The sequence below is a fragment of the Meles meles genome, chromosome 8, assembly GCF_922984935.1.
Source record: "Meles meles chromosome 8, mMelMel3.1 paternal haplotype, whole genome shotgun sequence".
NCBI lineage: Eukaryota > Metazoa > Chordata > Mammalia > Carnivora > Mustelidae > Meles > Meles meles.
Genome location: NC_060073.1, coordinates 117,227,204 through 117,236,713, shown reverse-complemented (window position 1 = coordinate 117,236,713; position 9,510 = coordinate 117,227,204).

Below are 9,510 nucleotides of genomic sequence, written 5' to 3'. Positions count from 1 at the left end.
ATTTGACTTGTTAAGATAAGGAAAGTACGGGATGCCTGGGTGGCTCAGTGGGTTAAGACTCTGCCTTCCGCTCAGGTCATGATCTCAGGGTCCTGGGATCGAGCCCCGCATCGGGCTCTCTGCTCAGCAGGGAGCCTGCTTCCCCCTCTTTCTCTGCCTGCCTCTCTGCCTACTTGTGATCTCTCTCTCTGTCAAAAAAATAAATAAAATCTTAAAAAAAGAAGATAAGGGAAGTACTCTGCAAGTAGACTTTGGCAGTGTGGACTCTAGCAAAGCCCACTGAACCTTATACCTAAAATGGGGTGCATTTTATTGTGTTCAGATTATACCACAGTAAAGTTAATTCAAACTAAAGTGAGGCAAACAAGTTGAAGGCCATGTTTTATAGCATAGAGGCAAGGGTTTAAGTATGAGTAGGATTCCAGCTTTCAAACAGGAATTAATTCACAGGTACTAAGCTGGGCCAACGTGTAGGGCATCCATCAGGAGAGATGACCTTCATTTAGAAGAGAGGGTTAACCTTGGTGAACCTGGCTGTTCGGTTGACTGGGTGTTGTGAGGATAGTATCGAGAGCTTGTCCATTCTGAAAGGCATTCGTTATTACCCATTTCAGTTTTAATTTGCTTTTTCCTCATGACCTGTGAAAACCTTTACACATCTTGATTTGCCACAAGATATTTTGGTTTGTGACGTGTATGGTCAAAGTTTTTGTGGCTGTTTTTGTTTAGTTTAGTTGTTCTTTTTTCTTTCTTTCTTTCTTTCATTTCTTTCAAGTATTGTAACTTCTTTTCTTTTCATATATTGTGAATAAAAGTTTTATATATTATACATAAAAGTTCTTTTTATATTATGAAAAAATTAAAACTTTTCTCCCAATCTAGAATTGTCTCTTCGATCTCCCAAATATGTCTTGAGATGAGGAGACAGCCTTATGTCTGATAAAAGCCAGAAATATTGGGACTCCTGGGTGGCTCAGTTGGTTAAGCAGCTGCCTTCCGCTCAGATCATGATCCCAGCATCCTGGGATCGAGTCCCATGTCGGGTTCCTTGCTCGGAGGGGAGCCTGCTTCTCCCTCTGCCTCTGCCTGCCTCTCTGTCTGCCTGTGCTTGCTCGCTCTCTCTCCCATTCTCTCTCTGAGAAATAAATAAATAAAATCTTAAAAAAAAAAAAAAAGCCAGAAATATCTGAGACTGTGCTTCTGATGTCGTGGCTAAGCATCAACAGAGGTCACAAAAAAATTCCCTCCTAACTTTTCCTCTAGAATATTTATAAGTATAGCTTTCATATTTAGGTCTCAGGTACACTTGGGATTAAAATTTTGCATCTGGTTTTAGGGTGAACAGGAGTTTATTATTTACATACAGGTAGCCCACCGTCCTTGTACCACTTCTTGAAAGCACTCTCTTCTCCACCAAATTGCATTCATAATGTTGCCCAAAATCAGTTGCCCTTATATGTTTCAGTCTGCACTCTAATATTTTCCCCCAAAAACCTTTTTATGAGGTTTTTTTCAGCCATATAGAAAATGTGAAAGGCAAAAAAAAAGTACAATGAACATTATGTTCACCTACAATTGTTAATATCTTTCTGTATTTGTTTTTATTTGTGTTTCTAATTGCATGTGCACGTGTATGTGTGTGCACATGTGTGTGTGTGTGTGTGTGTGTGTGTGTAACCCCATCTCCCCATCATTGTGCAGGCTCCCACCAGCCTTCATTCCCTGAACACTTGCTTTGTGCCACGACCTGTGCTTGCGGATTTGAATGGAACATCTGATCTCAGAGGATAGACCCTCAGTTCTTTTGCCATTAAATATATTAGTTGCAGAATTTTCATAGATATTCTCCATCACTGTTAGGAAGTTCTCCTCCTAGGTTACTGAGGGTCTTTTATATGAAAAGGATGCTGGATTTTGTTAAATGGTTGTTCTGTGTCTTTAGATGGCCATACTGGTTTCCTTCCTTCCTTCCTTCCTTTCTTCCTTCCTTCCTCCCTTGCATTCCTGGAATGAACCATCTCCTTTTTTTAAATTGTTGGAGCTGCTTGCTAAACTTCTGTTGGGAATTTTGCATCTACATTCATGAGAAATATTTGTCTGTATTTTGCCTCTCTTATAATGTCATTATTTGGTATTGTTAGCAGTGAAATGCTGGTCCCATAAAATGAATTTGGAAGTATTTCTTACTTTTTAATTATCTGGATGAGTGTATATAGAATTTCTATTATATCTTCCTGAAATGTTTGGTATAATTCAAAACTGAAACCATTTGAGCCTGGCGTTTTCTTTGTGGGCATGTTTTTAAGCACAAAGTTAATTTGTGTAATTTATATAGGGCTCTTCTGGTTATTTATTTCTTCTTCATTGAGCTTTAATGGTCTGAGTATTTCGAGGAATTTATCCATTGCATAGAAGTTGTGGTAATCATTTGCATAGTGTTGTTAATTATTGTCCCTTGTTATCTTTTTACCATCTGTAGGATCAGAGCAATGTCAGCTTTTCCTTCTTGATAATAATAATTTTGTTTCTCTCTGCTTTCCTGTTCAGTCTGTTTGGAGTTTTATCCGGTTTGTTAACCTTCCAAGAGAAACGTCTTTTGATTCCGTGTACTTTCTCTGTTGCTTTCATGTTTTCCAGTTGATGAATCTCCGTTCTGATCTCTGATATTTCCCTTTGTTCTAAGTTTTCTTTTTACTTGTTCTTCTTTTTCTAGTTTCTTAAAGGGGAAGATGAAGTCATTGTTCGGAGACATTGCTTGTTTACTCATGTCATCGTACCATGCTTAAAATTCCTCCCAAATATCTTTACTAGCAGCCCACAGATTTGATATGTTGTGTTTTAACTCACGTTCAATTAAAATTGATTTCAAATTTCCATTCTAATTTCTTCTTTGATCCTTGTGCTCTTTAGAGTGAATTATTTAATACCAAATATTTGCAGATTTTCTACAGGCCTTCTTATTATTGACTTCTAATTTTATTCCATTTTGGCTAAAGAACATATCCTGTATGACCAGAATTATTTTAAATTTATTTAGACTTGTTTGACCAGACTCCTTTATATGCCAATAGGGTCAAGTTGTTTGATTCTGTTGTTTCTATCTTATCTGTCTTCTTTGATTTGTTGGTGACCTTTTTCTATCGATTATTAAGTGGAGGTTAATGAAATCGCTGACTTTAGGTGTGAATTTGTCTATTTCTCTCTGTAGTTCTATCCCTTTTGGGTTCTTATATATTAAAACTGCTATTAAATGTCTAAACGTTTAGAATTTTTATGCTTCCCCTATGGATTTATCTCATCATCCTTATGGTATTACACATTTTTATTCCTGTTAAAATTCTCTTATAAGAAATTTACTTTATCTGAATCTAATCTATTTTATTGTTGACTAATATTAGCATGATACACTTTTTCTATCATTTTATTTTTAATCTATTTGTCTCATTATATATATTTTAATGCAATCTCATAATGACTAACATTTAATTGGGGTGTTTAGACTATTAGCATTTAATTCAATTATGTGTAATGTTAGGTTTAGATCTACCTTGCTACTTTTTATTTTTATTTATTTGTTTATTTAATTTTTAAGTAGGGTCCACACCTAGCATGGGGCTCGAACTCATGACCCTGATCAAAAGTCACATGCTCTACCAACTGAGCCAGCTAAGGGCCCCTATGTTGCTACTTCCTAAAATTTGCATTACCTGTTCTTCTTTTGCCTTCTTTACAGTTTTCCTGCTTTCCCTTGGATTGAGTATTGTTCTGATTTATTTTATTTCTTTTGCTGCTTAGTAGTTAGAATTTTTAATTTTCTTCTTTTAGGAGTTAACTCAGTGGTTAGAATGTACAAGTTTAACTTAGAGTTTCACAAGTGTTATTGTTTTAGTTTAACCATCAATTTTTCCTTTAAGGTTTTTAAGTAATATATAGTTTATATTAATAACACAATTTAATATATGATATGTATTTTATATATTTTTTATATTTTTATATTGTATCTTTTATATACATTTTTCCTATGTAGTTACCATTTCTGGTACTTTGATTCACTTTTATAAACCTTTATTTCTGTATGGTATCATTCCCGTCTGTCTGAATGACTAACATTAACATTGCATTTTTATTTATTTATTTATTTATTTATTTATTTTTATGAACATATAATGTATTATTTGCCCCAGGGGTACAGGTCTGTGAATCATCAGCTTACACGTTAACATTACCATTCTTATAGTTGATGTCCACCCATGATGGAATATTTCAGTTTTTTTATTGATGAAAAAGTCTTTACTTCATCTTTGATCTTAAAATATATTTTTAATGTTTCTGGATGACCTTTTTTTTTTTTTTTTTGGTCTTTCACTATTGTTTCATTGTTTCAATAGTTAATCTGCTACTGTTCCTTACTCTTTTTCTCTGTATGTAGCATGTTTCTTTTTGTCTTTATGTTTTTTTTTCCCCCCTCTCTTTTAGAACTATCTTTTTACCAGTGGCTTATAGAAATTTAATGATTGGCCTTGCTGTATTTTTTTCCCATTTTTAAAATTTTTATTTATTTATTTATTTTTTAAAGATTTTATTTATTTACTTGACAGAAGAGATCACAAGTAGGCAGAGAGGCAGGCAGAGAGAGAGGAGGAAGCAGGCTCCCTGCTAAGCAGGGAGCCTGATGCAGGGCTCCATCCCAGGACCCTGGGATCATGACCTGAGCTGAAGGGAGAGGCTTTAACCCACTGAGCCACCCAGGCGCCCCTTTCCCATTTTTTTTAATACTTGGCTCATCACCCTTTTTAAATCTATGGATCTCTAGTTTTCTCTGCATTTGGAAAAATCTTGGCCAGTATTTCCTCAAATATTATTTTTCTCCTTCTTCTTCACGACACCACTTACACATCTCTGAGGCCTTTTGAGTGTGTCCCAGAGCTCACTGACACTTCATTTTTCATTGTGTCATTTTCTGTTCTCTGTGCTTCATCTTGGTTAAAGTTTCCTCAAATTCACTAATTTTTCTTCCAACACATCAGATCAGCTCCTCATGGCGTCCAGCATATTTTCCACCTCACACGTTCTAGCTTTCATATCTCAAAGTACAATTTAGGTTTTAATATCTTTTAATATCTTCCATGACTTTACTTGCCTGTTGTTTGAACATCAGGCATGCTTCTACGGGAACTATTTGTTGTCTTTCTGGTAGTAGTAATGACCTTACCCGTTATGGTTAATTTTGATGGATTGATTATTTCAGCCAACTCTACTTTATAGATGACCATACTTAATATGGAGCTTTTCCTGTATTCCCCCTCACAGAACTCTCTTATTGTTTCCCATAGAAACTGGAAATGGAATTTTTAAATAAATTTTTAAAAATTTTTTACATTTAAATTTTAAATTTAAATTTAAATTTTTTTTTACTATTTATATCTCCTATTAGAGTGTTCGCTAAGCAAGGAAGGACTGTGTCTTCCTTTTTTCCTCTCCTCTCTTTTATTATTTTATCTGTATCAGGTAGTCCTAGCTCTTGTTTGTAACGAAAATTAATAAATATTTATCAAAAATAAATTTTTATACCAAAATGTTTCCATAATCTGAATAGTTAAGTAAATAATATTCTATACTACATGTGCTCTTCTTGGAATACTTCATAGTATTTCTTGATAATAGTGTGCATTCTTTGTTTCTTTATCTTTCTTATATCCCAAAATTTAAATATTTTGAATACAGAAGTTTAGCACACATTAACTGTCTTTGCCTACCGGAACTTAGTACTTTGCAAATAATTAAAAAGCATGGTGTGCCACGGTATGAATAATACCCTATCATTTGTGTAAAATATGCACAAATATGTGGGTTTTCATATACATTGACTTTGGCTTAGATGAATAAATGGTGTAACAGGTAATACAGTACTAACCATCATAAATATTTGTGTCAGGTGACAACACCAAGGATATTTTTGAGCGTAATTTATGAGTTGTGTAACAATGATGGTGGGGCTCCTTGCACTTCTCCAGGAAACATTATCTTTGCGTAAAGGAAATGATACATTTTGAGTTCTAGCCTTTTTCCTTTCAAAAAAGTCATATATTATATTTTTCTCTAGACAGACTTAAGCAGGTAGGAAAAATAAAGACTCAGATTTCTGTGCCTGACTTTATATGCAAAGTAACATGTTGAAATTAGATTGAATCATGAAAGATATCACATGGGGGTTATAGGATCACAGATAAAGGGATAGGTTCTAGAATCGTGGTTCTGAGGTTCAAACTATAAAACTTATATATATATTTATAATTTTATATATAACATATAATATATATATAATTATATATATATAATTATAAATATATATATATTTATAATTTTTCTTTAGTGGGGCACCTGGATGGCTCCATTGGTTAAAGGGTCCACTGCTCGGGTCATGATCCCAGGGTCCTGGGATTGAGCCCCCTGTCGGGCTCCCTGCTCAGTGGGGATTCTGCTTCTCCCTCTCCCTCCACCTGCCACTCTGCCTACTTGTTCTCTCTCTGTCTGTCAAATAAAGAAATAAAATCTTTAAAAAAATGTTTTTTCTTTAGAGAGGGGGAGAGAGCAGTGGGGGAGGGTCAGAGGGACAGAGAGAATCCCCAGCTCCATGCTGAGCACAGAGCCTGATGTAGGGCTCCATCGCACAACTTGAGACTACGATCCAAACGAAATCAACAGTCAGATGCTCAACTGACAGAGCCGCCCAGGCGCCCCTAAAACTGATATGTTTAAATTGATACTATAGATAGTATCTTCCAGCAGATATCTTCTCAGTCTTGAAAATGTTCTGGGGCTGGAACAGCTACAGACTGACGGAGTGTCTCAGGGGACACTGTAAATGCCCAGGCCAGCCACCCTGTAACCCTCAGAGCGCACTTTCTGAGCCCACGCGGGTGGGTCCACTTCCCACATCAGCCACAGACGGAGATTGCTTTCGCTAAGGCGGCTGTGTTCTGGTGCTTGAAGAGCCCATTCCTGGGAACAAAGCCTACACGTGGCTGACGTCGGAACGGGCCAAGGTTCTAAATAATATAGCCTGTCTACTGCTTGTGTTGGCTTAGCTAAAAGAGTCCGCACTTCAGAGTCCAAGTGACTTGGATTTATATCTCAGCAAACACGACCAGTGTTGTTTATTCAGGCGATTTATGACTTCTATGAGCTTTCGTTCCCTTTTTTCTGCGTGAGTGAGATAACAGTGTTTACCTAATAGAGATGTGCGAGAGATTCCCTTATATATGTTTATGTATATAATATGTTTATTTATGTGTGTAACATTTATTTATATTCATATACACACACACGCACGCGTACATATGTATGTGTTGGCATAAAGTAAAACGACATATATTAGGTAAGAATGAGCCTTTTAGAAATTCTGTCTGCCTTTTTCCAGGCCTCAGAGTTTTCTCTGTTATACTACCTTCTAAAAACAAAAACAAACAACAACAACAAAAAAAAAACAAAAAAAAAAACCAAAAAAAAAACAAAAAACAAACAAAAAACCCCCATATATATATATATATATATATATATAGGATCAGTTCTAAAAACAATCCTATATATATATATATATATATCTTACATCGTCTTAAATAGGATTGTTTTTAGAACTGATCCTCTAAAACTCTTTCCACCCCCTAGGTTGTAATCTCACTTTACCAGATGCTACTAATTATTTGGTGATTTTTTACCAATATTTCATATCTAGATTTCTTGTTTTCCAAACCAGAAAATGCAGTCTCTCCTGAGCAGCAGAAGCAATCCCTCGTGCACGGTAGACTCCCGAAGCCCGTACTGCTCTGTGGAGTGATCAGGAACTAGGAGGACACGGCAGGCTGGCGTGTAGCTGGCGGGGGGCAGAGCAGCAGGGCCCACTGGGAATCCACAGCAAAGCTAGAAAAGAAGCCTACAGGAACCTGGACGGGCCTCCCTCCCTTTAACTTTGCCTTCCAAGATGCTCAGCCTGTGTGCTTTCCTGGGATATTGGGCCAAATCATGTAGGCACGCAGGCTTCGGTCACACAAATCCTTGCTTATACGGGGAAGACATCCGTGCCGGGTTGAGGAGCAGGAAGTAGTGAAATCTTTTCCCATGTGGGTCTGTGGCCTCCACCTTCCTTCCAGTCATTGGAGACTGTGCAGAGCTGTCTCCTGAGGCTGCTGGGCAGTCACCCACCGCTAAAGCCTCTTCACCGCTAAAGCCATCCCAGCCGTCTTGGGCAACTGAAGAGATCAGGTGCCCCTTCATGAAGGTGTTCTAGTTAACTGTGTACACACACACACACAGCAAAGCCCTAACACCACTTTCCTCACATCTAACAGGCTATCAGTGAACAGCAACCACTGTACCCAGAAGATGCCCATTCACCGGGGCAGTAATAATGCCAACAACTGTTGACTATTCGTAAGTAAAGGGAGCAATTTCCAGTTTATTGATAGGAAAGGAATAGCCATGCAAATTCAGGAGTATGTGCTTCATTCAACCGCAGACCCGAGATTCTGAAACAGTCTTTCCACCCCCTTTTTCTCATGGTCGCTTCTTCCTTCTGAGCTCTTCCCTCATTGGCATAATTAAAGTTTGAAGTAAAATATTTATGGGAGAAAGCAAGGTCATAACAACGTGGCTTATTGAGGCATAATGTACACGCAGTAAAATTCATGCTCTGTAGGTGTACAGTTTAAATAGGTTTGAAAAATATATACAGTCATGGAACCACCACTGCAATCAGGGTGTAGAATGACCCTCCCATCCTCTACCTCGGTCCATCATGGACCTGGTTTTGTCCCTATACTTTTTCCATTTTTCTGATGCCATATAAATGGAGTCCTGTGATATGTAGACATCTGGGTCTGGATTTTTTCACTTACTTAGCTTTGTATTAAATGTTGATCTCTGATTATCATGTAAAATACTTCTCAGGTCAGGGTCATCAAATTTTGATTAGAAATTGTTGGGATTAAAGCCTCTTCATGCCACAGTTTTAATGATTCTATAAAAGGATAATTTAGAGTTTACACCATCATGGTCACTAATGGTTGACTGAAAGTGGATGACGTCTGTGTCGAAACTGGATACCAGTCTCTGTTTTGCCATCCTCCGAATTCTCTTCCCAAAGACATCTATTTGGTACGGTTGCACTGAAGTGAGCCGTCGGGTCATGTGAACCCCAGTACTGCCTTCAGCTTGCATGAACATACCTCCCTGAGCTCCAGACCATCTGCACTCACCACTTCTACGGCCTGGATGATGGTGACTTTGGGTGGGAGAAATTGTGGTTGTTGAACACCCAGAAGATGGTATCATAAAGTACCACATCTAGTTTTTCGTTACTGTGCCTACTCCCACAGACTCCGTCTAGGGCACGGGAAATGGGAACACCAAGAATGTGCCGTCTGAGGACTTGCGCTCTGGGTGGGTGCAGATGTCCATAGCACCCAATCCATGGCCTGAAAGAGAGTAAATCTTTAAACATCAGATCAGAAT